This window comes from Oryctolagus cuniculus, chromosome 10, assembly GCF_051225735.1.
Source record: "Oryctolagus cuniculus isolate XC-2025 breed Fujian yellow rabbit chromosome 10, ASM5122573v1, whole genome shotgun sequence".
Classification (NCBI taxonomy): domain Eukaryota; kingdom Metazoa; phylum Chordata; class Mammalia; order Lagomorpha; family Leporidae; genus Oryctolagus; species Oryctolagus cuniculus.
This window is the reverse complement of record NC_142876.1, coordinates 68,774,988-68,799,044: the sequence shown is the minus strand read 5'-3', so window position 1 is coordinate 68,799,044 and position 24,057 is coordinate 68,774,988. Positions and strand designations below refer to the sequence as shown.

At 40.5% G+C, this 24,057-nt stretch overlaps 1 protein-coding gene and 1 pseudogene across 10 annotated transcripts in view; one reads left to right on the top strand and one right to left on the bottom strand.

Annotated features, from left to right (window-relative positions):
• LOC108177122 (uncharacterized) overlaps window positions 1-24,057 on the top strand; it is a 197,054-nt gene that overhangs the window by 80,422 nt on the left and 92,575 nt on the right. For 2 of the 9 annotated variants that reach the window (XM_089305352.1, XM_089305345.1), the window contains exon 4: window positions 16,385-18,104. The exons of the other annotated variants lie outside the window; for them this stretch is intronic. The gene's annotated coding sequence lies outside the window, so the exon portion shown is untranslated. Of the gene's footprint in view, window positions 1-16,384; window positions 18,105-24,057 lie in introns of those variants that run through there. 9 annotated transcript variants of the gene reach the window in all.
• Window positions 647-16,370, bottom strand: LOC149123806 (voltage-gated monoatomic cation channel TMEM109 pseudogene; annotated as a pseudogene). Its single transcript, XR_016214160.1, has one exon. The product of XR_016214160.1 is annotated as a voltage-gated monoatomic cation channel TMEM109 pseudogene (transcript).

Genomic DNA, 24,057 nt, shown 5'->3' with positions numbered 1-24,057 from the left:
TAATATTTATTTTAAAATTGCCATAGTAGTATATTTGTTGCTCTTTATAATTGTATATATAGGTCAATTGGACATAATGGATTAATTCTTCCAATCCACAAACAAGGGAGGTCTTTCACTTTTTTGTATTCCTCAATTTCTTTCATTAATGTTTTACAATTTTCAATGTAGAGGTCTTTCTCATTCTTGGTTAAATTTATCTTAAGCTATTTCAAAATGTTTTGTAGCTATTGGGAATGTGACTGCTCTCATAAATTTTTTCCTCCACAAGAGAGTGGTTTGTGAGTTTTCAGGAATGAAGCTGTGTACATAACATCAAAGTGCAATGGGAAACAAGTAGATGTAGAAGCTGCAGGAAGTTATCCTGAAGATCCAGCTTTTCTACACTGAGCAGCAATTTTTCTTTTTCCTTTTTTTAGAAGATTTATTTATTTATTTGAAAGTCAGAATTAGTGAGAGAAGGAGAGGCAGAGAGAAAGAGAGAGAGGTCTTCTATCCACTGGTTCACTCTCCAATTGACCACAATGGCCAGAGCTACACTCATCCAAAGCCAGGAGCCAGGAGCTTATTCCAGGTCTCCCATGCGGGTGCAGAACCCAAGGGCTTGGGCCATCTGTTGCTGCTTTCGCAGGCCATAGCAGTTGGATTGGAAGTGGAGCAGCCAGGACTTGAACCGGCACCCATGTAGGATGCTGGTACTGAAGTTGGTGGCTTTACTCTCTATGCCACAGCTCTGGCCCCCAACAATTTTTCCATATTGATGAAACAGCTTCTGTTGGAAGAAGATTCCACCTAGAACTTTCATAGCAGGAGTGTAAAAGTCAATGTGTAGCTTCAAAGCTTCAAAAGACAAACTGACACTTGTTAGGTGCTAATACAGCAGATATCTTTCAGTTGAAGCCAATGCTCATTGACCATCCTGACAGTCATTGCGCTTTCTTTTTTTTTTTTTTTTGAGTAAATACATTTTATTCAGAACAAGATAATAAAATAGCACGCTCTTTATTGAAAACCAACCCAGCGCTGAAAAAAATATGTATCACTGCAGCTGTGATTCCGCATCAAACCCTAACAGTCAGAACGGGGCATTTCTTCTTCCCTCTGCGTGCCAAGCCCGGCAGAGGACACCCCCCTCCACAGGAGCCTCAAAGGAAGCAGTAGGCTCTAACGACAGCAAGGCCCTGGTGGAGAGGTGTCAACCAGCTGCTCTTCCCAGGCTGCTGGCGTGGGCGCTGATCAGCAACTGCCCTCAGAGGCAGGAGCTAAGGCCTCCTTCCTGTAGGGTCTCTGAAATTCCCACAGGGCAGGGCAGGGCAGGGCAGGGCCACTGCAGGTCCCTACTTGCAGACACAAGCCTGGGAAGCAGCTGAGGGAGAGTCGTGACGCTGAGAGGGGCTGCTCTTTTCTCAACACAAAGCAGCCCCGTGCACTCTCCTGCACTCAGCATGCAAGCAGAAGAGGGCCCTGCTGGCTCGGATTAAGGCACTTGTTACAGACTCCCTGTGCTTCCTCCCAGAGTTGCACAGGCCTTGGGGGGCATGGTTTCCCCCTTCCTCTACCCATGGCCTCTGCCTCTCCCCCACAGCTGGGCAACGAGGAGGACGGGAGCAGGCCTTCAGGGGCTGTGGCTTGGTGGACATGCAGGGCTAGCCGGAAGGAAGAGACAATGGGAAGAGGCTGGAGCTTGGCTAAGGAGGAGCTGCAGAAGGCCTGGGGAGCCAGAGTGGAAGGAGGAAGCCAGGCAGCAGCAGGGGGGAGCTGGTTAAGTCACCAGAGACTAATGGCAGTGATGTCAGCTGAGAGCAGATGCAGAAGCCAGAGGGGGAGGCCACTACAACCTGCCCTGGCTGAGACGGGCTGGAAGCAGAGAAGGGTTGGAGAGAGCCAGCCCCAGACAGAACCTCGGAAGACAGAGGAATGCTCTTCCTTTCCCAGGAGGCTCAGACACAGAAAGGGGCAGAGGGCAGAGGGCAGAGGGAAGGCAGGCGAGCCAGAAGCAGCTCTGCTCTTTATAGTATGACAAAGGTGGTGCTGTGAGGCATCCGTCTCATTCTTCCTCCACGCTCTGGGCACCCCTTGGCGGCTCGCCACTGTCTCCAACGCAGCTCGTCCACCTGGCGCTCCAGTCCTCACAGCTTGGCCTCTAGTTGGGCCCTCGACACCCGGCTGCCCGTGAGCTGGCTTAGCAAGGTGTACAGGGTCAGCAAGGCCAGGAGGAGCAAGGCCCAGGTGGAAGGATCGGGCACCGACCTCACCAGGGCCACAAAGCTGGCCAGGAAGGTGACGAGCTTCAGGCCCCCCACAATGCGCCCCAGCACAGCCAAGACCAAGCCGAGGAGCAAGGACAGCAGCCAGCAGACGACCAGGGCCCCTGCTCCCCACAGCAGGAAGGTCTGGACCTGGCTAGGGCTGAGCTTCAGGCCCTGGGAGAGGTGATCACCGTCGAGCCCCAGGGCAGTCAGCAGCTGGACAGCGATCCCAGACAGGGCAAAGAAGGCCACGGAGATGGCTGGTGAGATGGCCCACATCACCTGAGACCTCTGAAATCAGGTGCATGGTTTCTGGCCCAATCCAGGTATCCAGTGTTTCCTGCACAGACCAACCTATCTGGGTCAGGAGGTCAACTGGGGCCTCTCTCCTCTGCTGACCTGAAGGTGCAAAGTCTCGATGGGACTGGGCCAGTGCTGAGTGAAGGAGGACGAGGGCTACTAGCACCATCAGGACGGCGTGGAGCAGATGCCTGCCCCATGGTGCGCTGCTCCCCGAGCCTGCCATACTGGTTCGGGCTCTGGCTACCGTTACCCTTCACGTGCGACTTCGCTAAAACACGCCACCAAAACCACACCTCAACTCTGGGGCATTGGTTTACAGTCTGCCAGTCATTGTGCTTTTAAGAATTACACTAAATCTGTCCTGTCTGTGGGGTGTACATGGAACAAGAAAGCTTGTAGGACTGCAAATGTATTCACAACATGGTTTACTGAATATTTTAAGACCTCTTGCTCGGGGTCGACGCCATGGCACATTAGGTTAATCCTCTGCCTGCAGTGCCAGCATCCCATATGGGTGCCAGTTCTAGTCTTGATTCCTCCTCTTCCAGTCCAGCTCTCTGCTGTGGCCTGGGAAAGCAGTGGAAGATGGCCCAAGTCCTTGGGCCCCTGTGCCTGCATGGGAGACTGGGAAGAAGCACCTGGCTCCTGGCTTCAGATCGGTGCAGTGCCAGCCATTGTGGCTATTTGGGGAGTGAACCAGCGGAAGGAAGACCTTTCTCTCTGTCCCTCTCTCTCACTGCCTGTAACTCTACCTGTCAAATAAATAAATAAAATCTTTTTTTTTAAATACTTCTTTCTCAGAAAAGTTACCTTTAAAAATATTGCTGCTTCTTGAGAATGCACTCAGTTGCCCAAGAGCTCTGATGGAGCTATCAAAGATTCTCATCATTTTCATGCTCTTAACATAACATACATGTTGCTATCCACGAATCAGTGAGTCATTTCAACTTCCGCATCTTTTAACTTAAGAAATGCATTTCACAATGCTATAGATTTCAAAGCCAGTGATTTCTCTGGTGGGCCTAGGCAAACTCAAATAAAAAACTTTTGGAAAGGACTCACACTCTAGATGTCATTAAGAACATCTGGACTCATGGGAAATCTTGACATTAACAGAGGAGTTTGGAAGTTGATTCCAACCCTCGTGGATAATTCAAGGATTCAAGATTTTTGTGGAGAAGGCAACTACAGAGGTGGTAGAAACAGCAAGAGAACTAGCATTATATGTGGAGTGTGAAGATACGACTGCATTGTTGGAATTGCCTGATATAACTTTTAGAGAAGAAGAGTTGTGTCTCAGGAAGGAGCAAAGACAGTGACTTCTTGAGATATAATCAACACCTATGGTGAACATTCTGAAAATGACAACAAAGGATTTAGAATGATACATGAATTTAGTGGATAAAGTAGTAACAGGATTTGAGAAGACTGACTCTGATTTGAAAGCTCTGTAAAAAATTGAATTTAACTAGGAAAAGTTATAAAAAACATTTCTAGGAAAATTTTCTCATAGTCTCAGAACTGTTAGGAAGGAAATAAGGTCTTTGGCAAAATTAGACAGTTGTTGTTGTTGTTGCTGAAAACTAGCTCTGTTGCTACTGAGGTGGGATGTGATCTGAGCTCCTTTCACACTTGGTTTCATTATTTCTTCAGCGAAGCTTTTGCTCATGCTGCAAATTAAGTGGCACTTAAAACACTGTCAACCAACGGCCATATTCCTTGACTTCCTCAAGGTTACCTGGAAAGTTCTGTGTTCACTCATTTGTCAGTGGAGCTGTCCTTTCATCCATGCCCCTAGCTGCAAACTTACAGCAATCTTGTGAAGTTTTGAGAAGTGCAGTTTGCAGGGAGAAGGATCCAGAGCTGCCATATCCTGAGTGGGGTTAAGATTCCCCACACTTACAGACAGAATAAACTTCCTGAATGACCACTAGAGAGCCTGCATTAGACAGCAGAGGGAGCTCCAGTCCCATTGAGCCACTCAGAAGAAGCGCACAAGCCCACAAGTGAAACCATTTAAATAAGACACAACAAGAAAATAACAAAACGAACCTTGGGTATTTCTGTATTGGTATATTTTCTTGTTTACTACTAATAATTAGTTTTTAATAGTGGCAAAGGTCATTTTTATTTGACGCTTTCCACTGATGCTTGCAATCTTCACAATTAAGGATTGGGAGGTATTAACTAAAGGAATAAAAAAATTGCATTCAGCGTATTCAGTTATCCTTTGGACATTAAATTTATGGCTTTTATTCATATTTGGATTTTCTAAAATCTATTTTGAATCAGATTTAGTGGAAAGCCTCAAAGATGGCCGTTTAATAATCCTGGTTCCACATTTAGTGGTGTAGGACCTTGGGCAGACCACTAAGTTTCAGTTTTTCCAAATGGTTTCTGAATGGCTACTTTATATGTGCCCTGTGAAGATTATGTGCAGATGCTTGTAAAGGAAGCTAGAGTGTAAGAATTACTGAAGAATTGATTAATTCAGAATTAACATTTTAGTGATCTCATAAAAGTTGAGAACAGAATGGTGGTTACCAAAGAAAGGAGGTTGGAGAAAAGGTTGGTTAATGGGTGCTTACTCCTAGTTAGCTTGAAATATGTTTTGGTGTTCTGTTGCACATGGGGTGACTGCAGATAATAGTGATGTAGTGTATATTTCAAAAAAACTAGAAGAAAAGTTTTAAATGTTTTCATGACCAAGAAATGATATGTTTGAGGAGATACTCCTACTGTGAACATTACACATTGTGAACATGTGTGGAAATATAACAAGGTAACTCATGAATAGGCATAATTTTATGTCAATTAAAAAATAAAAGCATCTAAAGAATTAAAAATGTCAGTATTTTAATGTTTTCATCTACCTCTATGCATTTTGTGTTTTGAATATGTTTTGATTAAATTTTGTATGGTAAATGTTAACAGGATTCTGGTATTTTAAAAACTATGTTGGCCAGCACCGCAGCTCAGTAGGCTAATGGCCGGCACCACGGCTCAATAGGCTAATCCTCTACCTGCGGCGCCGGCACACCGGGTTCTAGTCCTGGTCAGGGCACCGGTTCTGTCCCAGTTGCTCCTCTTCCAGTCCAGCTCTCTGCTATGGCCCGGGAAGGCATTGGAGGATGGCCCCAGTCTTTGGGCTGTGCACCCACACGGGAGACCAGGAGAAGCACCTGGCTCCTGGCTTCGGATCAGTGCGGTGCACCGGCCGCAGTGGTGGCCATTGGAGGGTGTACCAACGGCAGAAGGAAGACCTTTCTCTCTGTCTCTCTCTCTCACTGTCCACTCTGCCTGTCAAAAAAAAAAAAAACTGTTACTGTTATTATGAAATAATACATGCTTATTATAAAAACTGAGAGCATTATGAAGACAAAAGTAGAAGTTACTCATAATTTCACTATGAGATATTTACAAGTATACTTTTGGTCCCTATGGATTGTGACTAAGTGTACAATTAAATAGTGATTGAGAGCCTGGAAGGCCATCGGGGATAAAGATGGAATGAGGAGATAGATAGTTAATGGGTTTAAAGGTATAGTTGGACAGGAGGAATAACTTCTGTCATTCTGTGGTACAATAGGGTAACTATGGTTGACAGTAATTAATTGTGTATTTCAGGTAGCTAGTAGAGAAGATTTTGAATCACCCCAACACAAAGAAATGATAAATATTTGAGATGGTGAATAGGCATTTGGCCCTGATCTGATCATTACATGTGGTAGTCATGGATTTCAAATGTCAAACTATACCAATCAATATGAACGATTATCATGTGTCAATTAAAAACAAAAAAAATATGTTTACTGAAAGAGTTTCAAGCATCCTGTGGATTTTTGAACACATGAAAGGTCTAATAGTCTGTTGAGAGAAAAATTGTTGCAGTTAATACAGTCTCTCATGACCCATGAACAGGATGATAAATTTCACTATCTGAAGAATTTTATTATTTTTTGCTTATTAAGAACCAAGAAATTATTATTATCCAACCTTCTGTTTCCAGTGAAATTAAATGTAAGACAGAAAGCAGAATATATTTTACAATTTAGGGTGTTTACAGCTTTGATTTTTAGAACAAGAGTTGGTTGAAAAGTATTGTTAACATCTGACAGTATAGTCTACCAGTTCCTATCCAAGGGAATAGTTTAAGTTCAGCTTCACCAGCTCCAGAAAATTGTTGTAGTACTTGTGATCATTTAAGTATTTAACATACTGGTTGACTAAGAAGAAAGAAAAGCCCAGCTTTGTACATCTGCTACTCTTTGTTCAGATGAAAGTTATTCTTTGGTCAGAAATCATGAGTTCATCCTGTGTTGGGAAGCTCAGGGGAAAGACGTTGCCAGACCTCAAGTAATGCTCTGAAAATTCACTTAACAGCCTTTGGAAACACTGAACTCCTTTTATGAGAGTATTAGTTGAGCTCACCTCTCTTTTGGGCATTGATGGGTAATCAATGATTAATTAGGGGATTTTTTTTTGTTTAAAAAAATATGTAAGTGACCAGGTCTCAGTGTGCCTAGAATACATACAGGTGCCCCTTTAAATACTGAGAAACTGGAAGACTTGGTTCCAGGGCCAGGCAGAGGGGAGCAGCACTGAGAGAGACCTCTACCTGACCTCCATGTCCTTTCTCTCAAGGTGGCCAAGTTCTTTTGTCCTGGGGAAAATTCATCTTTGGTCCAGACAAACCCAGTATCCCAAGCCAAGCACAAGCCAACAGCAAAGGTCAGCTCAGTGGCAAAGAAGCTTCCTCATGCCAGCTAATGGGACTTCTCATTTAGAATTATTGGTTCTCCCTGTGCCCCACCAAGCAAGGTACAACTGCTATTCCCACTGATGAAATTGGCCCTGTCAGTGTCAGGCGGATGAGATAAAAAGGACTTGTTCCCCTTTATTTATTTCTTTATAAAGATTTATTTATTTATCTAAAAGGGAGAGTTACATAGAGACGTGAGACAGGAGAAAGAGAGAACTTCAGCTGCATGTGCACTTCCCAGATGGCTGTGATGCCTGGGGCTGGGCCAGGCAAAGCCAGGAACTCCAAATGGGTCACTCATGGGTAGCAGCAGCTCAAGTACTTGGGCCATCTTTTGCTGCTCTCCCAGTCACATTAGCAGGCAGCTGAATCAGAAGCAGAGTAGCCAGGAGTGAAAGCAGTGTGCATATTGGATGACAGTGTGGGAGATGGTAACTTAAATCACTGCTCCACAATGCTGGCCCTGGTTTGTTTTTGTTTATTATTTTTGGTGTTTTTGGCTTTCTCATTGTAGCTAGAATAATGCAAGGCTCTGTTGTATCTGTTCATGTGAAGGTAGCCATCTGAATCAATACCCTGCCCCCCTCCTCCACCTACAGCACCAACAGCCTGCAGCTTCTGCTGGTATTTATTACAAACCATGGGACATCAAGGGGGTCTCCAACAGCAAAGCATAGTCTCATTTACTTGGAGGATGGGAGGACATTGGCTACTTTCTAAGTAACGTGGTCACAGTATGACTTCTACCTAAAACACTGTGCCTGAGCTGCTTGGGTTCCTGTGATGCTTGGGTAGACTTTTCATAGTTGGAGTAGGATTTGTATGGGCTCTTGGCCTCTGCACCAGAGGTTGCCACACATTGGTGAAGGGCAGATGATAAAATCCTTATTTTTGCCAGACTGCACAGTCTCTGTCACAATAATTCAGCTCTGTCACTGTAGCATGAAAGCAGTCACAGGCCATGGATGTGAAGAGTCATGTCTGCATTCCAATAAAACTTTATTTATAAAATTTGTTAATAGGTAACTGACTGCTCCTGCTCTCACCCACCTCATTCCCATTAGCTCCACTGAAAAGTGGCCAACAAGACAACCTGCCAGTCAGGAAGGAGAACCAGGCATAAAAGGGGCAGGCATCTGTTAAACTTTCTTAAATACTTATTTGGGTTTTGTCACCCCATAAAGCCTCTGAAGTCCTAACAGACAGCATGGTGAGATCTCTTGTGCAGACAGCACCTTCACAGGGCAGGAGAACCAGCCCCCATCTGGAAGCAATTGGAACCTACGCCTCATATGCATTTGTAGACTCTATTAGGGTGGGCCTCTGGGGGGTAGGACTCCAGAGAGTGGGCTTCTTTACACATCAGGCTGTTTTCCTCAGGGAATATTTGCAAGAGAGACATAAATTTCTTTCCCCTCCATTTCTGACTGTGTTGCAAAATGTGTGCTGGATGGAAAACCCTCCAACTAACACTTCATCAAGGGGCCCCACTGGCCACTGTTCCTTTCTGCTGGCCTCTGGCTTTGAAGAGACTGGCTCCCAGCCTGGCAGTCCTGCACTTAGAAGGACCTGGGATTCTCCTGTGAGGGCCCTGCTGCATCTGGCCATCTGAAGTGATGATGTCACCTCCTGTGTACCCAGGGACTTCATTTTGGTGTCAGTGATGCACAGTGATAGCTGAATGTTGTGGTGAATTAGATCTTGCCTTCCAGAATGTTCCTACGTGGTCTCATAAGGGGATCCTTTGCTGTTTCCTTGCTGAAATCATGAACTCCAGTGAGGTATCCTCGATTGAAGCTGAGTGTCTGAGGAAGCAGATTTTAGCACTTGCTGCACAGTCTCTAGGATGGGCCGTCCCTTGGTGGTCAGTAGAATCACTTCATAGCTTGTGACTGAGTGAGTCCTTCCAGATCATTCGGATGCATGGAGGCTTGGGTGGAAGAAGGGCAACTGCTGCTGAGAATTCTCAACAGCGACTTGTAGAGCTGATGAGGAGACTCCCAAAAGTGTTTGTAAACATGAATAGATAAATTTACTTTGACACAAATAATTTTGAAGAAATTTTTCATCATATGTGTTTCACATGAACTTTTGCAGACCCCTTGTGTATTATTTCAAATAAATAAATAATTTTTAATAATTATTTTTAAAAATTATTTATTTGAAAGAATGACACACACACACACACAGATATAGGTAGGTAGGTAGGTAGATAGATAGGTTTTCCATCAACTGGTTCACTCCTCAAATGACTGCAAAATACAAGACTGGGACAGGACGATGTCAGGAGCCAGGAACTCTCTCCAAGTCTCCCATGTGAGTGGACTTCTAATGGACTTCTAGTGACATCTCAGGCACATTAGCAAGGAGTTGGATCTGAAATGGAGAAGTTAGGATTCAAAATTTCCCTCCCATATGTTTGCTGGCATCGAAAGCAACACGATGTCAGTCCCTAGGTTTGTTTGATTCTTTCTCAAGTGGATGACCTTGTCCGTCTGTGTTCCTTTTAGGCTGTGAGTGCTTTTAGGGAAAGGGCTCCTGCTTCATTTGGAAATGATCCAGACCCTTTAGTGGATGGTCCAGAGTCTGACCCCTCATGGTAAAGCCCAGGTCTAAGTTTCATTGAACTCTTTGTTCAGTGTTCAGTATTTCACTTGTTGATAGTTTAAAGTGAAGCCTGAAGCCATGGTTTTATCCTACTGTCTGCATTATTATTTTCCAGGGTTCTTTAAAAATTCAAACATGGGAAATGATTTATTTAAGAAACGTTGCATTAGATGCAGGCATTTTTACATCCCTCAAACATATAATGAGATCAGAATCCAAAGTACAGTAGGCTCCACTTATGTGAGGTCTTGTTTTTTGTTGTTTCTGTTAACCTGAGGTGAACTGCAGTCCAAAAATATGAGATGAAACCAATTCATAATTTTAAATTGTGCACCATTCTGAGCAGCTTGACAAGATTTTGTGCCTTTATCCTTCATCTTGCCTGGGTTGTGATTCATTCCTTTTTGCTGTCTTTCCAGGTTGTACACACTACCTGCTCATTAGCCAGGTGGATAGCTATCTTGGTTATCAGATCAACTGTCAAAGTACTTTCTGGATTCAAATAACCCTTATATAATAGCTTGACACTATATCACCATGGCTGTTTCATTCCCTGCACCTCATCTCATCACACAGGCATTGTATCATCTCAGTCATTGCAAGAAGGGTGAGTGAAGCACAATAAGATAGTTTGAGAGAGGGAGAGAGAGAGAGGAGAGTGAGTACATTCACATAACTTTTACTGTGGTATATTGCTATAGTAATTCTATTTTATTAGTTATTATTGTTACTCTCTTAGGATGCCCAATTTATAAATTAAATTTTATTATAGTTATGTGTGTGTAGGAAAAAAATATAGGGTTTGGTGTTATCTGTGTTTTCAGGCTGGGGGTCTTAGAATGTGTTCCTGTGGATGAGGGGTCGGGAGGAGACGTACTGTAATTCAATCCACGCAATTTTGGAGGATTATGAGGCCTCTGCATAATTTCATTTCTCAGGTGAGGTCTCCTGAGTCACCCAGAGTGACCTACATATAATGGAGATGAGAACTCAGGCCGTGTCCACTCTGCTGCTCTTCCCTTGCTTGCTGTGCCTGCTGTGTGTGAAGACCCCGTCATTTTTATTGTGTAGTGCAGCTCCACTCATCTCTTCTTCCTTAGGGAGGCATAGGTACTTGTAGTCCATCCATCTGATTTGGGGCTCACATATTCATTGGTTAGGTGTTCACGGATTCCCTATAGCGAGAGAGCAATGTGGTTTGGAAAATCTGCTGCAGATCAAATCCCAAGCTACACTGAGAGACCCTTCAGTTACGGTCTGAAAGTCCTGCCTCTGGAGAGGATGTTCTTGACACCATCTTCGGAGACTCTTTGGTCTCTGGAAAACAACTTCTAAGAGGCTATGGCTTGGCCAAGTGACAAGCTGGCACATTTTCAATAAATTCACTTTTGGGTCAGTCCTCGTCAGTCTCCTCCACCTTTGCAGTGGGTACAGATCATTCCCAGGTTAAGAAAGGACTTTTGTTCTATGCCAGTTAATACCCCAGCTTTCAAAGACAAAAACACCATACACACACAAACACACACACACACATAAGTGTGTGTGTGCACACACAGACTCTGACAAAACCAGGGATGTAGTATTTTTTTGGCAGACAAAGTCCCATTGAGGTAGAAAGGGTTAGGATTAAGGAAAGAGTAAAGATATTTATTAGATGTTTTCCTGAAATTTTGGAAAAAGCTATAAAAGAACAAAAAATTATCTAGAAAGGCAGAGGTAATAAATATATCCTTATATTTACTCATCAATGTTTGCATTTACAAAATATTTTAGAGGAAATGAGTGTATATAATACAACAGTTATTAAATATTTCCAGAAGTATTCTGTAAGGACAATGAGAACCATGTTGTACTCTGGAAGTACACAGTAGGAGTTCAATAGATGTTTGCTGGTCTTCTTATGGGGTGCTACAACACACTTTGAAACTTTCATTTCCAAGCTCCCTACAGTTTTACTCTTTTTTGTAGAACTACCCATTTTTATAATATGATCTTTATATACTGTTAAATGCATAGAAGCATAAAGTGATAGACACAAATGATAACCCTAACAAAGTCAGTTGTTCTTTTGCAGTTGAAAGCCCTACTGAATTAGAAAAAGGAATCATTTGGATATATCACTACGAAGTTTAGTCTACAAAGAACTGGTGAAATAACAGTAACTTACTTTCTCGTTTAGATATGTAGATTGCAAATAGTTTGGCTTCAAACTATATATTGATATTAGATCCCTCAGATCAACATTAATGATATCAAGTTTTAGGAAAGCTATGTCGATAAAGATGATACTAGTTGCATTCATGAAGCTGTTTGCTCCATTTCTTGATGAAATTTGATCGCTTCAAAGGTCTAATTCTACAAATATACATCCCTAAATTGCATTTAGGTTCATCTGGAATTAATGCTACATCTTGAGGTTGTTGATGAAAGTGGAACTCCTGAAAATTGCATTATTTTGTTGTGACAACATAACTGTTATTAGGCAAGGATGGACATTGTTGAACACAACAGAGTCATAAAAATGGGGAATCTTTGCCATCAAGATTGCAGATTGGTACTATTTTTCTCTTCTCCAATGATTCATTCTCTGTCTCTGTCTCTGTCTCTCATCATTTCTACTGAAGTGAAGTACAAATCTTGTATCTTTTCTACATTGTGAGAAAAAATACTTCTTACCAAGTAAGGACACATTAAGGAAGGCAAGTCCGTCCTGAGCTTAGTATAGCCTGGGGCTTCTGAGCAGATCTTGTACCAGTGGTGCCTTTCGTACGTGCCACCCTGTTCTCACCTGGAGACAGCTGCAGCAGTGGGAACAGGTGAAAGCAGAATGCTGATCACTGGACAGGAGGGAGCTGACTTCAGCATTAAAAGCTTTTCAGATAGTCGTGCTCCTCCAGAAAAGTCCTGTTGTGATGAAAGGTAGTTTTGTTGTACTATTTTTCATGGTGTATCAGGAGGATAATATATCATTTTCTCATTTCCTTTGAACGAAACGGTCAGCTAGAAAGGGGAGGATACACCAGCCAAAAATTATCTAAATGAAACCAAATGCAATGGAGAAAAACACTTGGACTTGGTTGTTTCCAAAACCTATTCTTCCTTTGTGGAATGAAATCAACCCAAACTGCTGTCTAGAATGTAATATAGATTGGGAGGGCCTCTCTTTTAACAATGTGTTGGGAGAGTGTGTTTCGATGCCCACCCTTGGAAGGTTATATGATGGGCTGGTTTGCAGGCCTGGTTCCTTTCCTGGGAAGGGAAAATCGATAAAGGAAATCCATTTTTTTTGTCCCAGCCTTGCCCCACTATACATTTGAAATGTTTCAGCCTCTACGACCTAGTGAAGTCGGGCTGGGCGGGCCTCAGGCTTTTGGCCATTCCCTTGCATGGTCCACTGTGCCGTTCATTTCACTGTGATCTGCAGGCCTAGAAGAATAATGATGAGAAAAAAATAAATGATGAAGCTCGCATTCTGCAATCTACATTAGAGAGGTTTTCCTAATAGAAATGGAGTGGAGAAGTCAGTAGGCAGAGTTCCATAACAAATAGTGAAAAATAATTTTATGTAGAAAGTTTAGAAAATCATAAAATGAAAAAAAAAAGCGTATTTCCAATGGCTTAATTTTTCTAGTTTTGAGGTAAAAGTGAAAGTCACCTTTCTCTCCCACTTATCCCTAAAGAAAACCCAGCTAACTTTAGCAACATTCATACAAGACTCTTTCTGGGGCCTCTATGTCCAACTGCACATATTTGCAGAGATTTAGTTTTAGGGTACTTGTAGGATATTGGATCACACAATATGTGTCATTTGTAAGCATCTCTTTTCATTTAATAATTTGTATGCTTTTCCAAGGGAGTTCATGTAAATGTGCTTCATACATGTGTAAAGAAATCTTTGGAAATTCATGAATAAATGAGGAAGGCTTAAAGATTGCATGATGTGCCACCGAGATACAAGTACCATGTGATCTTCCTCATGTGGGGAATAGGAGAAACATGATAAAAGAGCAGTGTGATGGTTACTACAGGCTGGGAAGGGAGAACTGTTGAAAGGTTAATTAACAGGTAGAAAACTATAGAGTTAGATAGGAGTAAGAAATTCTGGTGCTCTATTCTCACAGTGAGATGACTACAGATAATGACAATATACTACAGAGTCTTCTGAAAAAGCTTAGAGGAAAGAATTTTGAATGTTTTCATCATAAAAAATGTTTGAGGACGGCGATAGTTTATCCAAGTTTATGCATGTGTAAAAGCACCACAGTGTCCTCCATGAATATGTGTTATTTTTATATATCAGTTAAAAAATTATAAGCACACACACACATACACAAAATTCCTGGAGAATGTGTACTAAAAAACAATGTGTGGATTATATTTTTTGCACCAAAATAAATTTATCTCTTAATTCATATTTTACAAATGTTTCGAAGTACCCCATCCTCTCAAGAAGGCATCACCACAATAAAGATAATGAACGTTACCCATTGTGGTCAGAAGCTACTTAATATGCCTTAAGAATTCTCCCTCCACCTATCTAGCCATTGGTGTGCCTCTTGCACTATACAGAACCTGGAATTTTCTAGATATTTATATAAATAGAATCATATGATATTTTAATGTATAATTATTTTGAAATGCAACCATCATGTTGAGAGTATCAACAATAGTTCACTCATTTTTAATAGAATAGCGTTAGACTGTCTGTGCATCAACCATGTGATGGCTAAGTGAATTGTTTCCAGTTTAGGTTTGTTATAAATGAAGCTGCTATGACTCTTCATGTGCAAGTTTTTGTGTGAACAAATGTGTCATTGCTCTTGGAAAAATAACAAGGAATGAAATGACTGTGTGAGGTGATGTGCATAAGTTTAACTTTTTGAGGAAATGCCAAACCATATTTCTAAAGTGCTAGAAGCATTGTAGATTCCCACCAGCAATTCATGAGGTCCCAGTTGTTTTGAATCTCCATCAGTGCTTATCATGATCATTTTTACATTTCCGACGTTTTCAAACATGTGCTAACATCTCATTGAGATTGAAATTTGCGTTTACCTGATGAATATTGATGTTGATTTTCTTATCTGTTCTTATTTACCTTCCATATGTTTTTTTTTTACTTCTTGTTAAGATATTTTGATGTTTAAAAAACTGGTTTTATTTTTATTTGAAATGCAGAACTAGAGAGAGAGGGAGAGACAAAGAGAGAACTTCCATCAGTTGTTTCACTCCCCAAATGGCTGCAACAGCTGGGATTTGACAAGGCTAATGTCAAGAGCCAGGAGCTCCTTCCAGGTCTTCCATGTGGGTGGAATGCCCAAGCACTTGGGGCATCCTCTGTTGCTTTCCCTGGGCCATTAGTAGGGAACTGGATTGGAAGTGGAACATCCAGGATATGAACTAGTGCCCATATGGATGCTGGCATCACAGGAATTGGCTTAATCCACTTTGCCACAGCCCTGGCCCCAAAACTGGGTTTTTAAAAAATGGAAACTTGAGAATTTTAATATTCTAAATATTGATTCTTTATCAAATATGCAATCTGCAAATATTTTCTCCTTGTGTGTGGCATATCTTTCCCTTGTTTTAGGAGTGTCTTTGGAAGATCAGAAGTTAATTTTTTTTCTTATGAGAGAGAGAGAGAGAGAGACAGAGAGAGACAGAGAGAGAGATAGAGGCAGAAAGAGCATTCACATTGCTGGTTCACTCCTCAAATTCCCACAATGGCTAGATCTGGGTTGGGGCCAGAGCCAGGAACTGGGAATGTAATCCAGGTCTCTCATATGGGTGACATGTACCGCATTACTCGATCCATCACCACTGCCTCCCACGGTCTACATTTGTGGAAAGATGGAGTCAGCAGCCAGAGCAGGACTTGAATCCAGGTACTCTGATTTGGTACCCCAGGCTAAATGTCAGCTCCCAGAAGTTCTTAATTTTCATGAAGTTCAATTAATATTATTTTTCTGTTAGGTTTCTGATGTTGTAGCTAAGAAATCATTCTCCATCTCCAAGTCACAAAGATTTTTTTTATGTCTTCTTTCAGGAGCTTTATTGTTTAATATCATGCATTTGTGGTTATCACTTTTTTTGAGTAACTTTTGGGTATGGTGTAGATTATGAATTGAGACAGTGTTTTAAAATTCCTAACAGTGTTCCATTGTCCCATCACACCTTTATTTCTCCCTTGATTCAGCTTTCTGAAAAACAAACTGACCAGACACAAATGGGTTTGTTTTGTGACTCTCTTTTATTCCATTTGTCTATATGTCCATCAATACTCCAGCATAAGATTAATTTGATTTTCATATTTTTATAAGTCTTGACATTAGGGAATGTAAGTCTTCTAAATAGGTTCCTTTTCAAAGTCACCTTTGAAACAGCTATGAATTTTTTAAGTGTTTTTTTAATTTCTATAAAAATATTTGGTGGAATTTTGATTTGCATTGTTTGGTGTTTTTAGGTCAGTTTGGAAAGAATTGACAATTGAATCCTTTGACCTATGAAGAGAAATAATTCTCCATGAATTCTTTGATTTCCCTCAGCAGTGTTTTCTGGGTTTCATATTCCATACCGTCTCTCAGACTTATTCCTTGGTATTTTATGCTTTCTGATGTTATTGTAAATATTCATTTTTAAAACTTAAACTCCCAATTAATGATTGCTAACATAGAAATACAATGAATTTTCTGTACCTATTACTCAGCAGCATTGCTAAGCTCTTCTGTTTGTCCTGATGGCTTTTAAAAAATATTCTGCAGACCTGAATATAACCCTACCATACAACCCAGCTTTACCACTCCTTAGAATTTACCCAAAGGAAATTAAATTGGCAAACAAAAAAGCGGTCTGCACCTTAATGTTTATTGCAGCTCAATTCACAATAGCTAAGACCTGGAACCAACTCAATGCCCATCAATGGTAGACTGGATAAAGAAATTATGGGACATGTACTCTATAGAATACTATACAGCAGTCAAAAACGATGAAATCTGGTCATTTGCAACAAGATGGAGGAATCTGAAAAACATTATGCTGAGTGAATTAAGCAGGTCCGAAAGGGACAAATATCATATGTTCTCCCTGATCGGTGACAATTAACTACCAAAGTGGAAACCTGTTGAAGTGAAATGGACACTATGAGAAACAGTGACTTGATCAGCTCTTGTCCTGACTGTTGATGTACAATGTAATACTTTATCCCTTTTAGTATTTTTTTTGTTCTAGTACTATTGGTTGAACTCTATAATTAACACAAAATTATTCTTAGGTGTTTAAATTTTAACTGAAAAGTGATCCCTGTTAAATATAAGCGTGGAAATAAGAAGGAGGAGATGTACAATTTGGGACATGCTCAATCAGACTTGCCCCAAATGGTGGAGTTAGAAATGTGCCAGGGGATTCCAATACAATCCCATCAAGGTGGCATGTACCATTGCCATCTCACTAGTCCAAGTGATCAATTTCAGTTCACAATTGATCACACTGATAGGTTTAAGAGTGAAAGGGATCACATAAACAAGACTAGTGTCTGCTAATACTACCTGATAGAATAAAAAAGGGAGAGAATGATCCAACATGGGAAGCGGGATACACAGCAGACTCATAGAATGGCAGATGTCCTAAATAGCACTCTGGCCTCAGAATCAGCCCTTGAGGCATTCGGATACGGCTGAAGAGCCCATGAGAGTATTTTAGGCATGGAAAGCCAAGACACCCTGGAAAAAAAAAAAAGAAGACCTAAATGAAAGATCTCTGCAAGTGTGATCCCATTGGAAAGAACGGGCCATCAACGAAGGAGGTACCTTTCTCTGAAGGGAGGAGAGAACTTCCACTTTGACTGTGACCCTGTTGGAATAAGATTGAAGTCGGCAAACTCAAAAGGCTTCCTTGGCAACTCATGACTAGAGCTTAGGGAGATTACTGACGCCATAAACAAGAGTGTCAAATTGTTAAGTCAACAACAGGAGTCACTGTGTACTTACTCCTCATGTGGGATCTGTCCTTAGTGTGTTGTCCAATGTGAAGTAATGCTATAACTAGTACTGAAACAGTATTTTACACTTTGTGTTTCTGTGTGGGTGCAAACTGATGATATCTTTACTTAATATATACTGAATTGATCTTCTGTATATAAAGATAATTGAAAATGAATCTTGATGTGAATGGAATGGGAGCGGGAGTGGGAGATGGGAGGGGTGCAGGTGGGAGGGAAATGATGGGGGTGGGGAGCCATTGTAATCCATAAACTGTACTTTGGAAATTTATATTTACTAAATAAAAAAAATGTTGGATCAAAAAAAATATTCTGCAGAATTTCTTCATACATAAACCTGTTACCTGTGAAAAAAGAGTGTTTTTTTTTTTCTTTTCAATCTAGGTGCATTTTTTTTTGTCATGTATTACTGCACAGATTGGTAATTCTAGTACAGAGCTGAATAGAAGTAGTGAGAATGGATATTCCTGTTTTGTTCCTGACCTTAGCTTTTAACATAAAGTCTTTCACCATTAAGAAGTGTGTTTAAAGGCTGTATTGCCTGAAGGTTTGTTATAGATTCCCTTGATCAGGTTGAGATAGTTCCCTTCTATTTTTAAGTAAAGTGAGTTTTTACTCAGTATTAGCTTTTGGATTTTTTTTTTTTTTCAAATGCTGTTTCTCTGTTAACATAGTCACATGGTTTTTCTATTTCAATCTGTTAATGTGATGAATCATATTAATTGATTTTTTTAGATGTTAAAACAATCTTGTGTTCCTAGGATAAAAACAACATATGTTATGATGTATTTTTTATTGTTGGCTCAGATATGCTATAATTTTCTTTTCAATTTTTACCTCTATATTAATCCGGAATGTGGTTCAGTAGTTTTCCTTTAATTGTAAATTTTGTTTTTCCGATTATGATACCATATTTATGCTGGTCTCAGAATGAAATGGGAAGTATCCTTCCCTTTTAAATTTTCTGGAAGACTCTGGTATAATTGCTGTTGTTTCTTTCTTAAATGTCTGATGATCTTTATGGGAAGATCTGAACTATAATTCCTTTTTTTTCCCAAATACTTGTAGGTTGTACAGGTTATCTATTTTTATTTTTAGAGAATTTTGATACTTTTAAAAATTTATTTTTCATTTTTTTCTTTGTGTGTGTGATATATATATATATATATATAGAGAGAGAGAGAGAGAGAGAGAGAGAGATCATTCATCCACTGCTAATACACTCCTTTAAATACCTCAAATACCTTCAAATACCAACAAGATTGAACCCAGCCAAAGCCAGGATCCAGGAATTCAGTTTGGGTCTTCCATATCAGTGGTGGTGATCCTAGTACTTGAGTCATCATTTGCTTGCTTCCCAGGACGTGCATTAGCAAGAAGCTGGATCAGAAGTGAAGTGGAGACTTGAATCAGTCATTCTGATATGGGATGTGGGAATCCCAAGTGTTGACTTAACTGCTGGGCCAAAGGCCACTCAAATATTGGCAGCTTTTTCCTGCCTCAAAACATTTTGTCCATTTAATTAGAATTATCAAAATGTTTTCTTGTTATTTTTTAAATACTTGTGCAATTTGAATTGCTATGATTCTTGGTAAAGATCATTTGCTTTTATATCTCTTTTCCCCCTTTAAATCACTATTGCCAGAGGTTTATTAATTTTTTTCCTTTCATGAAAATTTATTAGATACTGTGATAAATTACTGCAGAATACATATTATGTTTAAATGAATACAAAATATTCACCAAGATTGCTCAAATACTAAATCAAAAAATTATTTTAATCAATTAAAAATTAAATTATTCCACAAAATAATCTCCTATTCTTTCTTTAACTTTTAGGGTATAGCAGCTTTTTCCCCCCATAACCTCCCTCCCACCTGCAACCATCCCATCTCCCACTCCCTCTCCCATCCCATTCACATCAAGATTCATTTTTTATTATCTTTATATACAGAAGATCAATTTAGCCAGCGCCATGGCTCACTAGGCTAATCCTCTGCCTGTGGCGCCAGCACCCTGGGTTCTAGTCCCGGTTGGGGTGCTGGTTCTGTCCTGGTTGTTCCTCTTCCAGTCCGGCTCTCTGCTATGACTCGGGAAGGCAGTGGAGGATGGCCAAAGTGCTTGGGCCCCTGCGCCCACATGGGAGACCAGGAGGAAGCACCTGGCTCCTGGCTTCAGATCGGTGCAGCACGCAGACCATAGCAGCCATTTGGGGGGTGAACCAATGGAAGGAAGACCTTTCTCTCTCTGTCTCTCTCTGTCTAACTCTGCCTGTCAAAAAAAATTAAAAAAAAAAAAAGAAGATAAATTTAGTATATACTAAGTAAAGATTTCAACAGGTTGCACCCACACAGAAACACAAAGTGTAAAGTACTGTTTGAGTACTAGTTATACCGTTAATTCACATAGTACAACATTAAGGACAGAGATCCTACATGGGGAGTAAGTGCACAGTGACTCCTGTTGTTGATTTAACAATTGACACTCTTGTTTATGGTGTCTGTAATCACCCTAGGCTCTTATCATGAGCTGCCAAGCCTATGGAAGCCTCTTGAGTTCACCAACTCCTATCTTATTTACACAAGGCCATAGTCAAAGTGGAAGTTCTTTCCTCCCTTCAGAGAAAGGTACCTCCTTCTTTGATGGCCCATTCTTTCCGCTGGGAACGCACTCCCAGAGTTCTTTCATTTAGGTATGCAGGGATTAATTTTTTGACCTTCTTTGAGAACTGTGAGTTACAATGATTGTATCTCTTAGCTCTGTATTACTATTTCAATATTTATCACTCTGATCTTTATTGTTCCTTTTATTGTTCCCTTTGATTACTTCAGGATTAACTTTTTTTTCTTTGAAGATACTTTCAGGCTACAGGAAGAGTTAATTAATTTGAGACATTTCTTCTTTCCCCATATGGTGTTAATACTAATTTTCTATTTACACAACTTCTTTAGCTATATTCTACAAATTTTCATCAGTGTTGCTTTTATTTTCTAATTGACTTTGTAATTTGCTTTTTAATCCACAGATCATGGGATTCTTGTGAAGTGTGTTATTTAGTTTCTTAATATTTGTTTATTTTCCAGATATCTTTCTATCACTTATTTCTAGTTTAATTTCGTTCAGAGAATATATTTTGTGTTATTTGAAATCTTCTATTTTACTTTTTTAAGATTTATTTATTTGTTTATTTGAAAGGCAGTTACAGAGAGGCAGAGGCAGAGAGAGAGAGATCTTCCATCGGCTGGTTCATTCCCCAAATGGCCACAACCACCAGAGCTGTGCTGATCTGAAGCCAGGAGCCAGGAGCTTCTTCCGGGTCTGCCACGTTTGTGCAGGACCCAAGGACTTGGATCATCTTCTGCTGTTTCCCATGTGCATTAGCAGGAAGCAAGATCAGAACTGGGGTAGCTAGGACTCGAACCGTTGCCTATATGGGATGCTGGCACTGCAGGCAGTGGCTTTATCCACTATGCCATATCACCAGCCTCTATTTGAAATCTTAAACTTACTGAGACTCTTTGTTTCATTCAAAGTAAGCTCTATCTTGGTAAATGTTTGATGCTTACTTGAAAATCACGTACGTTATGCTGTCATTGGGTGGAATGGCTTTTAAATGTCAGTTTTGTTGGAGTTGGTTGACAGTGTTTTTGGAGTCTTCTATATTTTTTTTTAATTTATTTGAAAATCAGAGAGAGAGTATTCCATCTGCTAATTCACTCCACAAATGGCCGTAACAGACAGAGCTGGCCCATTCCAAAGCCAGGAGCCAGGAGCTTTTTCTGAGTCTCCCACTTGGGTGCAGGGGCCCAAGCACTTGAATCATCCTCCACTGCTTTCCCAGGCACATCATCATGGAGCTGGATAGGAAGTGGAGAAACTGGGACATGAACTGGTGTCCATATGGGATGCTGGCGCCATAGGTGGCAGCTTTACTTACTATGCCACAGCAGCAACTCCAATGTAATCTTTATGTGTTTTTGTTTAGTTTTAAAATCAACTATTATGAAGAGATGTTGAAGTCTCAGATTTTCATTATGGAAGTTTAAAATTTCTAACATAAATTCTATCAGTTATTTTTCTTACTGTTTAAAATTCTATTATTGTTTGTCTACACATTTATGATTGTAATATCTTCCTGGAGACTGAATCCCTTCATAATTATGAAATAGCCATCATTGGGGATAGTGTTTTGGCCCAGTGGTTAGAACCACCACCTGTGATGCCAGCATCCCTTATGGGCAACTGCTTGAGTCCTGGTTGCTCCATTTCTGAGCCAGGTCCCTGCTAATGAACTAGGGTAAAGTACCAGAGGATGGCCCAAGTGTTTGGAACCCTGATGCCCATGTGGAAAATCTGGAGGACACTATTGGCTCCTGGCTTCAGCCTGGTCCAGTCATGGCTGTCATGACCATCTGGGGATGGATGGAAGATATCTTTCTGTGTCTCTTCCTCTCTCCCTCTCTCTGTAGCTCTTGCAAACAGATTAAAAAAAAAAGAAAAGAAGAAGAAAAAGAAATGGCCATCTTTATCACTGATTATATTCTTTGTTGTAAAATCCATTTTGTCGTAAACTCCAATTTCTTTTGTTAAGTCTAGCATAATATATCTTCTTGCATTTTTTTTTACTATTAATCTATGTGTTAGATATTTAGAGTGGGTTTCTTGTATTCATTGTAAAATCTAGCCTGACAGTTTTCTGTCTTTTAATTAGCTATTTAGACCATTTACATTTAGTGTAATTGTTAGTGTTGTTGATTTTAAATTCATCATCTTACTATTTCTAAAATGTTGTCCACCTATTGTTTCTTTTTCCCATTTCTGTTTTTGGATTAATTTAGCATATTTTGTGTCTTTATTTTAATTATTTTGTTGATTGTTTTATATGTCTTTTTGCTGTAGTATTTTAGTGGTTTCTTTAGGATTCATAGTATAAACCTCTATTTTATCATTGTTTACCTTCAAGAGAGAATATAGCTTTTCAGGTATTATGTAAGAGTCTTTTAATATGTAGTTTTTTTCCCATCTGTTTTTTGTGTTATTATTTTCAGACATTTTAATTTTACATGTGATTGATTTCATAATAAATAATTTTTGCTTTAAGTAGTTAATTATCCTTTTAGAATGTTTGAATAATTATTTTTAAAATTTCTCTAAATTTTGCTCTTTATTTCTTTGTATAGGCCTTCATATCCTCTGGTTTTGATTTCCATCTGTCCAGAGAAATTTTTTAAAAAGTGTTTCCTATACTGTTATAAATTCTTGAGATTTTTGTATATCTGGAAAAGTGTTTTGCCTTAGTTTTTTTTTTTTTTTTGATAGGCAGAGTGGACAGTGAGAGAGAGAGAGACAGAGAGAAAGGTCTTCCTTTGCCATTGGTTCACCCTCGAATGGCCGCCGCGGCTGGCATGCTGTGGACGGCGCACCGTGCTGATCCGAAGGCAGGAGCCAGGTGCTTCTCCTGGTCTCCCAAGGGGTTCAGGGCCCAAGCACTTGGGCCATCCTCCACTGCACTCCCGGGCCACAGCAGAGAGCTGTACTGGAGGAGGGGCAACCGGGACAGAATCTGGCGCCCCGACCGGGACTAGAACCCGGTGTGCTGGCGCCACAAGGCAGAGGATTAGCCTATTGAGTCGTGGCGCCGGCCTTGTTTAGCCTTTTATATGTCTCTACTTCCCATGTTCAGTTTTACCTCTAACATGTTGTCTGATGTCCAGTGTTGTAATAACTGGGGCTTTGTGTATTTTTGTTGTTCTTTTAGGAAGGAGGTAAATGCAGCTCCTTATATTTTATCTTTTCATTGAAAGTCCTGTTGGTCTTTGAAGTTTGTTGGTATTTGTAGAATTTTTATAAGGTGACTTTTGTGAAAATACTTGTTCCAGGCACACAAAACAGCTAAATGAAGATCCTGTAGCACGAGTTTGTCTGTCCTGTTCGAAGAACTTTCAAGAAGCCTGAGAGGCTGAAGAAGACTGCACAGAGGGTGACAGTAAGGGATGCATTCAGAGTAGCATTTGGGAGACAAACTGTGTACCCTGCGGTGCCTTTTGATGTTTTTGAGTGAGGGTTTAAAGGGTTAACTGACTTAATGATTTAAATAATTGTTCTGACTATTGTGATGAGAATGGAATCTGGGATGGGGA